This window comes from Maylandia zebra, linkage group LG15, assembly GCF_041146795.1.
Source record: "Maylandia zebra isolate NMK-2024a linkage group LG15, Mzebra_GT3a, whole genome shotgun sequence".
Taxonomy (NCBI): Eukaryota; Metazoa; Chordata; class Actinopteri; order Cichliformes; family Cichlidae; genus Maylandia; species Maylandia zebra.
The window spans coordinates 34,361,086-34,372,167 of NC_135181.1; the positions used below are offsets into that span (position 1 = coordinate 34,361,086).

The window sequence follows — 11,082 nt, forward strand, 5'->3', positions numbered from 1 at the left end:
TCCAAAATAAAACTATGAAGACACTCAAAATTAATTTCCTGTGGTGGGAAACTATTTTTTGCAACTTTATTGTATTTAAAGTTTTGAGGGATAAACCTCTTAAATTTCTCCAAGTAGAAATATATGTAAACAAAACAAAAGCGATTTTCAATTTTTTTTGTAGTTTATTGCACTTTTTTGCAATTTATGTAATTACTATGGACTTAATGCATACATATTATTAAAATATGGGCTATAACAGTTGTATTGATGTATAGCAACTTGAAATGCTCCCACAAATGGCACTACAGCATGTAAAAAAAAAAAAAAAAAAAAAAAAGCTCTGGTGGACTTGGTTCTAGAGGTCTGCATTCCCGCGGCTGTCCCGCGGGAGCCGCGGGACCCGACCAGATTTCTTGCGGCGCGGGAATAAATTTCCAAATAAAATGCGGTAGCGGTCGGTAACTCTGGTGTAATTTGAACGGGAGCGGGCGGTCTGAAAATATAGCGTGCCCGACATTTTTTCGGAACAGCATATCTGTGATTTCCTCATTCTAATTGAGCACTGGTACAGCCAGTGCTCACGCCTGTTACACGCACTGAGCGCATGGATCAGTGCTTTTTGCAGTAGGCCACAATGCTGTATTCGTTTTTATTTATTTTATTTTTGCAACACGTTTTCCATGTTAAAAGATAAATGTTGCATGTTGACAGATAAATGCATCTTGTTTAAGAAAAATAAATACAATCATTGCACAACCTGCAGTTTTATCTGTTATCTCTATTTTTTGGTGGTACCCCATTTAAATGTGAGATTTTGGAAACCAGATCTAAATTTAGCGGGAACGGTCGGGTCGGGTAGAAAATTATTCTAAGCGGGCAGCGGGTGAACAAAGACTGAATATACAGCGGGAGCGGTCGGGTGCGGTACAAAACCTTGCGGGAGCGGGCGGGAGCGGGACTAAAAAAACATTCCCGCGCAGACCTCTACTTGGTTCCATAGTAGGTCTTAAAGGGTTAAATAAATATCGTCAAATAATCGTGATCTCAATTTCAGTGAAAATAATCGTGATTATCATTTTTGCCATAATCGAGCAGCCCTAATAGAAAGGCATAAGTTTAACACCAGAAACCAATGACCGTGATGAAACAAGTCTTATGTGGACTTGAAAAATAAGGCAGGCAGTTGCAGGTTTTGCCAACAACCTCATCAGAGACATACTCATTTGTGTAGTACATTAATGTACAACTTCCAGATATTGTACAAAAAAGGCTTACATTGCACGATCTGGCAGAGTTTGCAAGCCAAACCCCAACACTAAGGCGTAGGAGATGGACTGTTTAAAATTGTTTTTAAAAGTGTACATTATTTCTTTAAATATTTATTTCTACTATTGATATTCATAGAAATTACATGTAAATTGATGTTGACAAAGTGAAATGTTGACCATGTTCTTACCAGTGAAACAGTTCCAGGTTTCAAGTGAATGGCTAATTTTCAAGCTATAATGTTATGGATTACAATCTATTGTTAATGCATTATGCTGAAGATGTTGTTGCTAGGGTTAGGGCCCACCACCCGCAGGAGGCGCCATAGGGGTCGGGTGCATTGTGTGCCGGGTGGCGGCCAGGAGCGGAGGCCCTGGCGGACTGACCCCTGGCTGCAAAGACTGGCAATAGGGACATGAAATGTCACCTCTCTGGTGGGGAAGGAGCCTGAGTTAGTGCGTGAGGTTGAGAGGTACCGGCTAAATATAGTCGGGCTCACCTCTACGCATGGCTTGGGCTCTGGAACCAGTCTCCTGGAGAGGGGCTGGACTCTGTCTCAGTCTGGAGTTGCCCCTGGTGAGAGGCGGCGGGCTGAGGTGGGTATTCTAATATCCCCTCGGCTTGCTGCCGGTACGTTGGGGTTTTTCCCGGTGGACGAGAGGGTTTGTTCCCTGCGCCTTAGGGTCGGGGAACGGGTCCTGACTGTCATCTGCGCTTATGCGCCGAGTGGCAGTTCGGAGTACCCAGCCCTCTTAGAGTCCGTGGGGGGGGGGGGGGGGGGGGGGGTGCTGGAAGATGCTCCACCTGAAGACTCTGTTGTCCTGCTGGGAGACTTCAATGCTCACGTGGGTAACGACAGCGAGACCTGGAGGGGAGTGATTGGGAGGAACGGCCTCCCTGATCTGAACCCGAGCGGTGTTTTGTTATTGGACTTCTGTGCTAATCACAGTTTGGCCATAACGAACACCCTGTTCGAACATAAGAGTGTCCATAAGTGCACGTGTCACCAGGACGCTCTAGGCCGTAGGTCGATGATCGATTTTGTAATCGTATCACCAGACCTGCGACCATATGTTCTGGACACTCGGGTAAAGAGAGGGGCTGAGCTGTCAACTGATCACCACCTGGTGGTGAGTTGGATCAGGTGGCGGGGGAGGACGCTGGACAGACCTGGTGCACCTAAACGCGTAGTGAGGGTGTGCTGGGAATGTCTAGCAGAGGCCCCAGTCCGCAAGATCTTCAACGCACACCTCCGGCAGAGCTTCAACAGCATTCCGAGGGAGACTGGAGACATTGAGTCCGAATGGACCATGTTCAGCGTCTCCTATGCCGAAGCTGCTTCATTGAGCTGCGGCCGCAAGGTGGTTGGTGCCTGCCGTGGTGGTAATCCCCGAACCAAATGGTGGATACCAGAGATGAAGGGAGCCACCAGGCTGAAGAAGGAGTCCTATCGGGCTTGGTTAGCCTGTGGGACTCCGGAGGCAGCCGACAGGTATCGACAGGCCAAGCGGAATGCGGCTCGGGCAGTGGCTGAAGCAAAAACTCGGGTGTGGGAGGAGTTCGGAGAGGCCATGGAAAAAGACTTTCGGACTGCCTCGAAGAGATTCTGGCAAACCGTCAGGCGTCTCAGGAGGGGAAAGCGGTGCTCTACCTGCACTGTGTATAGTGCTGGCGGAGCGCTGCTGACGTCGACTGAGAAAATTGTCAGGCGGTGGAAGGAATACTTCGAGGACCTCCTTAATCCCACTGACACGTCTTCCGAGGAGGAAGCAGAGTCTGGGGATGAGGGGAATGACCCGCCAATTTCCGGGGGTGAGGTCACTGAGGCAGTTAAACAACTCCTTGGTGGCAGAGCCCCTGGTGTTGATGAGGTCCGCCCCGAGTTCCTGAAGGCTCTGGACGTTGTAGGGCTGTCCTGGTTGACATGCCTCTGCAATGTTGCGTGGAGATCAGGGGCAGTACCTGTGGACTGGCAGACCGGGGTGGTGGTCCCCATCTTTAAGAAGGGGGACCGGAGGGTGTGTTCCAACTGCAGGGGGATCACACTCCTCAGCCTCCCTGGGAAAGTCTATGCCAGGGTGCTGGAAAGGAGAGTTCGTCCGCTAGTCGAACCTCGGATACAGGAGGTGTTGGAAAGGCTGTCAGCTGTGTGGGGGGGCCCCCCTTGTGGCGAGAGAGCACAGTTGCACTATTGAGCACATGTTCCAGTGATCAGAGTTGGAGCTAACACATAGCAAGAGCCGCCTGGCAGACTGACTCTGCAGGGGATGTCTACACACGGTGTGAGTTGTGTGCGTCGCTAAAGAACTGTGAGTAGACGTGGAGCCATGCCTGAAAAGGACAGTTTTAGTCTTTTATGCCAATTAGACATTTAGTGGATGTAGAAGTGTAATGTGTATCGACCTGTTCGCTATGTGGCTAGTTCATGCTACTAATGCTACCTGTTATGCTACATACCTGCTAGCTGTAAGCTAAACGATTTGGTGTTTGTGATATATTGTTGTTGGGTGTATTGGCAATCAATGTCATGTACTGTAAGGGTTTGGGAGTAGTGTATGAAACTCGTGCATGTAGATGTTCATATAGGAATTCCCATTTGTAGTTCTGGTTAGATTCGAAGAACGCTAATGCATCATAATTCATGACTTAGATGTTTATTACATTCAGTATTCTGTATATGTTCTGTTCACAGACCACACACACACACACACACACCCATACCCCTCACCACTCTGTAAGCCTGCGGTTGCATTACTGTGTTGCTGTACTGTGCTGTTAAGCTGAGGAATCACAGTAAAGACGGTATAACCTTTATCTGTGCGTCCTGTGTGTTCTGACCGACACCCCAAGGTGAACACCACTGCTATTCAGCCAACGCCTATACAGTCCTGGGTTCAACCCAAATTAACAGGAGGAACAATGCGGTTTTTGTCCTGGTCGCGGAACACTGGACCAGCTCTTTATCCTCTCCAGGATACTTGAGGGTGCATGGGAGTTTGCCCAACCAGTCTACATGTGTTTTTGTGGACTTGGAGAAGGCATTCGACCGTGTCCCTCGGGGTGTCCTGTGGGAGGTGTTGCGGGAGTATGGGGTGTCTGGCCCATTGCTACGGGCCATTCGATCCCTATACAACCGTTGCAAGAGCTTGGTTCGCATTGCCGGCAATAAGTCGGACTCATTCCCGGTGGGTGATGGGCTCCGCCAGGGCTGCCCTTTGTCTCCGGTTCTGTTCATAATTTTTATGGACAGGATTTCTAGGCGCAGCCAAGTGGCGGAGGTCTTTTGCTTTGGTGGCCTCAGAATCTCATCTCGGATTTTTGCGGATGATGTGGTTCTGTTGGCTTCATCGGGTGAGGGCCTCCAGCTTGCACTGGAACGGTTCGCAGCCGAGTGTGAAGCAGCGGAATGAGGATCAGCACCTCCAAATCTGAGGCCATGGTTCTCAGCCGGAAAAGGGTGGAGTGCCCACTCCGGGTCGGGGATGAGTTCCTGCCCCAAGTGGAGGAGTTCAAGTATCTCGGGGTCTTGTTCGCGAGTGATGGGAGAAGGGAGCCGGAGATCGACAGACGGATTGGGGCTGCAGCTGCAGTAATGCAGACGCTGCACCGGTCCGCCGTGGTGAAGAGGGAGCTGAGTGTAAAAGCGAAGCTCTCAATTTACCGGTCGATCTACGTCCCTACCCTCACCTATGGCCACGAGCTGTGGGTAGTGACCAAAAGAACGAGATCGCGGATACAAGCGGCAGAAATGAGCTTCCTCCGAAGGGTGGCTGGCCTCTCCCTTAGAGATAGGGTGAGAAGTTCGGCCATCCGGGAGGGGCTCAGAGTAGAGCAGCTGCTGCTCCACATCGAAAGGAGCCAGCTGAGGTGGTTCGGGCATATGACAAGGATGCCCCCTGGGCGCCTCCTGGGTGAGGTGTTCCAGGCATGTCCCACCGGGAGGAGGCCCCGGGGCAGACCCAGGACACGCAGGAGAGATTATATCTCTCGGCTGGCCTGGGAACGCCTTGGTATTCCCCCGGATAAGCTGGAGGAGGTGGCTGGGGAGAGGGAGGTCTGGGCCTCTTTGCTTAGGCTGCTGCCCCCGCGACCCGGCCTCGGATAAAGCGGATGAAGATGGATGGATGGATGGATGTTGTTGTTAGTCAGACATAAGCTAAAGAAAGAGATTGTAGAACATCTGACTAGTGTTGCTGAATAGTGGGGGTTTCCCATACATATTTGAAGTCCATGCACGCAATTAAAAATGGCTAACACAGGACCAGGTTCCCACCCCTGGAGTCGAGCTGCTTGCATGTAAGGTCTCCACAGTTACACACAGTAAAAGTTTATAGGGAATCATGAACCCAGAGTCTTTACTAAACATCAAACGCTAACATTAAAAATATTTTAATTCAGAAGGAAACAGGAAACAGAAACAGGATGTTAATATATGGAGATCCTGAAGACTGCTCCAGAAATGATCAAATTATGTTTTAAATATTTGTTCAATTCTCTTCCGAACCCCAGCAGACTATTGTAGGTCTTGAGTGTCTACTAAAATAAAAGCATTCTAATATCTCATCTGTTTGTTTTTATTCAATAAGCAGCATAGCTTATTAAGAGAGATTAAACTTGAGTTTTTGTCATGAAGTGATTGTGCTCAACTGTATTAAGCTTAGACATTATGAAACAGATAAAAGTAAAAGCAAATTTGGCCAAAATGCTTAAAATACTTATTTAAATTATTTGTTTTTTCATAAAGAAATCTACTACATCATGCGTCTTTTCAATTGCAAATATTAATCACAGTTAAATTAAGAGGGGATGGCAGTTAAAACCCTGGAGCTGAGATGTCATCAAGTATACTACCATTCCAATTGTGGAATGACGATGAACTTACAAAGTACGGACTAGCGAGAACGTGAGTACAGACTTGCATAGTATTGAGAAACAGCCAGAGTTTAGCAGGAGTGGGAGAAACAACAGGGGGGAAAAACAACAACCAAAAAAAAAAAAAACAACATGAAAGATTAAACAAAAATTAAAAATGTAATGTATAAAGTAGAGGCAGTGGCTGCCATGGACAGCTGTCATGGTTTTTAAAACAGCAGCTCTCTACATGTTGCACAATCATGTTGCTATAATTAAAAAGAGGGAGGACTCATAATCTTCACCAGCATCACACTCAGAGGAAAACTTTTCTTTCTCCACTGTAGGCCCGCCCCAGAAGATGGACAAACCCAGCATTTCATGAACAGTGGGACAGCGAACTTTGCATTGTGTGATATTAGACGTACTCACATCCTCAGCCAAGCTTAGAGGCTCTGGACTTTTACATAACAATGATATATTCACTCCTGTAGAAAGTTATACATTAGAAATATACATTATCCCCTCTGGGTACTCTGGTATGAATTATAATGATTTGCTATTGGCAAAACACAGTTGGGTAGAATTCCAGGTTAAAGGTTTTAGTTCAACATACAAGTGACAACTTATGACCTTTCACCAGGTTTTATTTAATGTCCTCTTCATGTAGCTGAAGACATTCATTGTTAAAAGCAAAAGCTGTGCAGATCTGAGATCAGCAGCGTTCTTAAACACCAAACTTACTGTTTATGCTCATTGTATATTGATGACCTGATGTTTTGTCTTTAATTTTCTCAGTAAAACAGCTGCAGCATTCACTAACAGTACATAACATGGTACTTTAGACTTTGTACTTTATTCCATTAGTTACATCTGGAGTTATTGCTAATTTACTCCAATATTAAATTAAGTGTATTCTGCATTAAGAGTGAACATACAGGATGATGTTACTGGGTAGTGCTGAGGTCTGAATTTGAGGGCAGCTCCTGTAATCACAATGAGAAAAGACTCATAACAAACTGTCAAATGTGAAGTTTATCTCTGAAATCTGAAATAAAACTGATCCTTCCATGTCCTCACACACCCATATGTACGGGTAGCATACGGTAACAGTGATTTCTTTAGTCAAGGTAAATTCATTCATGTGCACGGATTAGCTAATGAGCACAGCTTTACCCAAAAGCCAACTGTAAGCTTAGCTAGCTAGCTAAGGACTTTACTGATTAGCTTACAAACACACATTTAACTTACCAAAAAAGTGCAGCAGGACCTCAGGTCCTTCTGTTGATTACTAATAATGGCCGAAAGCACATCCTTGGAAAAAATTATCTGAGGAGAATTTTTGTTTTTGGTTTACCCCAGTCCCACCTTCTAAAATGGAGGAGGCGGGGTTTGTGACCTATACTGTAGCCAGACACCAGGGGGCGATAGAGACTTTTTGGCTTCATTTGGGGGAGCTGTTAGGTCATTGGTTAGAACTTGGATCTTCTTCACGGTAACTGGTTGCGCTGCACATTTCTGACACTGCCCACATCTGACAAAACGTGCAGGTAGACTGTCAGTCAGCACCTGCCCACGGACTACCAAGCCCATGCTACCATTCAACGAGCTTTTCCCCACCATGACCGTATTCCTGCGTGCAACTGTTGCCGCTGAGCTAGGCAGCTGACGTACGGCTGTCTGTGTGCTCAGTGCCATCACCCGAGGACTGGGAAGCAAGAATTAGCATATCTGAAAACATGGCAAAGTAAAGGTTGTTGGCGTTGTTTTCGCAGCTCTCAGTAAGATTAAAAACACTTTTTAGGAGAGGGGACTGAACTTGAACCGTTTACCATCTCCTTCCAATATTTAAGACTGACTTAGAGGAAAATGCCCCAGTTTTTGTATGGGAGGACGGCACACAGTAAATCCGCTGCGCTGTACACATGCTTAATGACCGTATGAAAAAGGGCCTTATAGAAATGTAAGCACAAGGACTTTAAAGGTTATAACAAGCGAAACAGATCGTGGCATAAATACCAGGGTTGTTAGCGTGACCGTGATAGTCATTGGTGAATAATGTCACACTCACCTGATGCAGAGAACCTCCAAATACTGCTTTTATGAGCCCTCGATCAAATCAATACCCAGCACTGAACCCCGTGGCGCTTTTCAAAAAGAGAACTGAGCCTGCAGCTCAGTCATAACGGTCCTTCTGGCGCAAAATAAGCCCGTGCTCCGTCGCTCACTCGCTCCATCAGGTTGGGATTTTCTCGGGATATTTATGTGGCCCAGCAGCCTCGGCTATTAGCCCCGGCTACCAGCGACGACATCTGAGCCTTTCCGTTTGCTTCGGGCTAAATAAAGACTTAATCTCACACCGGTCTGTGCTGCGTCGAAAACACGGCAGTTCCAGTCTCATTAAAACAGCGCCGGTGTTCTGGGAATTTCTCCTACCCCGTAAACCGTCCTACCCGTAGTTCCTGAGCATGTGCGCGCATGCGCACAACACAAAAAGGGAAGCTAAGCGCATCCGGCTGTGATTTCACGCTACTCCATTGTCATATTTGCAGGAGAATAGGTAAGTAGTAAGTATTAGTACTTTTTATTGACGTTGATACTTGATTTTTTAAGCCTTTGTGATTGTTTGTCAATATTAAAGTGAAGTCACTATCTGCTTTCTGCACAAAACTGTCGAATTTGCAGATTCAGTGAAGTCTGCTGTCAAGTTACCGGACACGTGGTATTTGCACAACACTTTTGAGTCCGCAGCTTCGGTGTTTTAAGGCTGTTTCTGTAATTTCGTTATTTAATAAGTTAAATTATTTGCATTGTCAACTGCACATATTGAAGCTCATAAGAAAATGTTTACTGACATTCGTAGATATGGAGAAGAAGTGGGAAGAGATTTACGCGTTCATTTCTGCGGGCTCCTACCCTTCAGGATATGACAAGGCTCAGAGGCAAAACCTCAGAAGATATGCCTCAAAATTCAAACAAAAGGGTCAGTAATTTACTGTTAATACTAACAACTCATATGTGGTTAAATTAATTTCTAAATATATATTGTTTTACTGCAGATGGAGAACTCTTTGTTGGAACCAGAAGAGTAGTAAAAACCATGGATGATGCCAGGAAGATATTTCATGAGTTTCATTCATCTCCAATTGGAGGACACACTGGCACACACAAAACGCTAAATGCAGTGTGTTCCAGATTTTACTGGTTTGGTATGACAGTTGACATTAAAACATGGGTATGTATTAACTGTTTGTACTGTTGTTAAATAGTGTTTAAAATAAGCACATTTTTTGATATCAGTTAAAAATATAAATAAATATGGTTAATTAGTGATATTACAGTAATAACCCGTAGGCCTGGCAGAGATTTGAAGACACGCACACAAACTATTGTTGCTAAATAGTTTGTTCGTTAGAGAATATGTCATTAAGTGTTTTTGTTTTTTACAAATGAGAATGTTGAACATTTACGTGAATTCCATAAATATTTTTACCTTAAAGATTCAGGAATGTGACCAGTGTCAAAAAGTTGGGAAACCACTGACTGCTGTGCAACCGTTGCAGTGTATTCAGGTAAATATTATGCCCCGTTTACCCATCAAACTATGCTTGTAGCTCATATTCATAAAGGCAGGAGGGTTTGCCAACTAATTTTAACCATCAATGTTAATGTGTACATTATACAAATTGTTATTCAAATTATTAATTTGTCCTTGATAGGTGTCTGAAGTGTGGGAACTTATTGGTATAGATCTTACTGGACCTCTTCCTAAAACTTCAAGCGGCTTCCAGTATATACTTACTGCAACTGACTACTTTTCAAAATGGGTTGAAGCTTTCCCATTAAAAACGAAATCTGCATCTGAGGTAGCCCAGCACTTGTGCTCCATTATATATAGACATGGCTGCCCCAAAAGGATTTTGTCAGACCAAGGCAGAGAGTTTGTGAATGAAGTAAGTGTTAAATAATTTTCAGTTACATTTTTTAACTTTACTTCACCGGGGTCAAAGATTTTTTCTTGTGTGCTTGTATAAGCAGTATAACCTTGTCCTTATCTGTTGAAGCTCAACTCTGATCTTTGCAAGTTATTGCAAATTGAAAGAAGTGTCACAGCAGCATACCATCCACAGACGAATGGTCTAGATGAAAAGACCAATGACAACATAAAAAGGTATGCCTAATTTTTATCTATCAGTTTTTAATAACATTACTTATGTTATTCAAACTTAATTGTTACTTAATAATTTATTAATTTCTTTACTTCTAATTAAACTTTGTCTTACTTACTGTGTTTACATATTTCTATGCCTGCATTTAGAGCCCTCCGAAAACTGGTGAATGACCAGCAGAATAACTGGGATCTGTATCTAGAGCCCACCCTGTTTTCACTTCGGTCAAAAGTACACACCACAACAAAATACACACCTTTTTTTCTGATGTATGGAAGAGAGGCAGTATTTCCATCAGAAGTGCCTGCTCAAGTGCCGGTGAGTGTTTGTCAAATTCTTTCTATGTTAGAACTAAGAATTGAAACCATTTAAGAAAAAAACCCAGTAATGTCTTTATGAATATGATATCATCTTGTTTTAATTGCTAATATCTACAAAATTTTAGATTTCCAACATCATTCTGCCAGACGACAAAAGGTACAGTGACTATGTACAGTCTGAAAGTGAAGCACAACATGCAGTTAAAGAAACTGCACAAGAAAACATTGCGAAGTCACAAGACAAGCAAAAGGTTGCATATGCCAAGCGGGCCCTGAAAAAGTACAAAAATGTTGTGTACAATGTAGGGGATCAAATTCTGCTTCTAAATATGAGGAAACGTGGGCGAAAAGGAGGAAGACTTGAACCGGATTTTTCAGGTCCCTACACAATTGATGACTTCAGTGGAAAATGTGTTAGACTGAAAAACGCTGAGGGAAATACTTTAAAAAGTCTATACAGTATTGACCACATTAAACCCTATAGAACAAGCCAC

At 44.4% G+C, this 11,082-nt stretch overlaps 1 protein-coding gene across 2 annotated transcripts in view; it reads right to left on the reverse strand.

Moving 5' to 3' along the window:
* The window catches only part of large1 (LARGE xylosyl- and glucuronyltransferase 1), a 66,084-nt gene extending 57,573 nt beyond the window's left edge, over window positions 1-8,511 (reverse strand). Inside the window, exon 1 of one of the 2 annotated variants that reach the window (XM_024805195.2) lies at window positions 8,171-8,511. The gene's annotated coding sequence lies outside the window, so the exon portion shown is untranslated. Of the gene's footprint in view, window positions 1-7,350; window positions 7,370-8,170 lie in introns of those variants that run through there. The other variant, XM_076874327.1, reaches the window with a different exon arrangement.
* Between the last annotated feature and the right edge of the window lie 2,571 nt (window positions 8,512-11,082).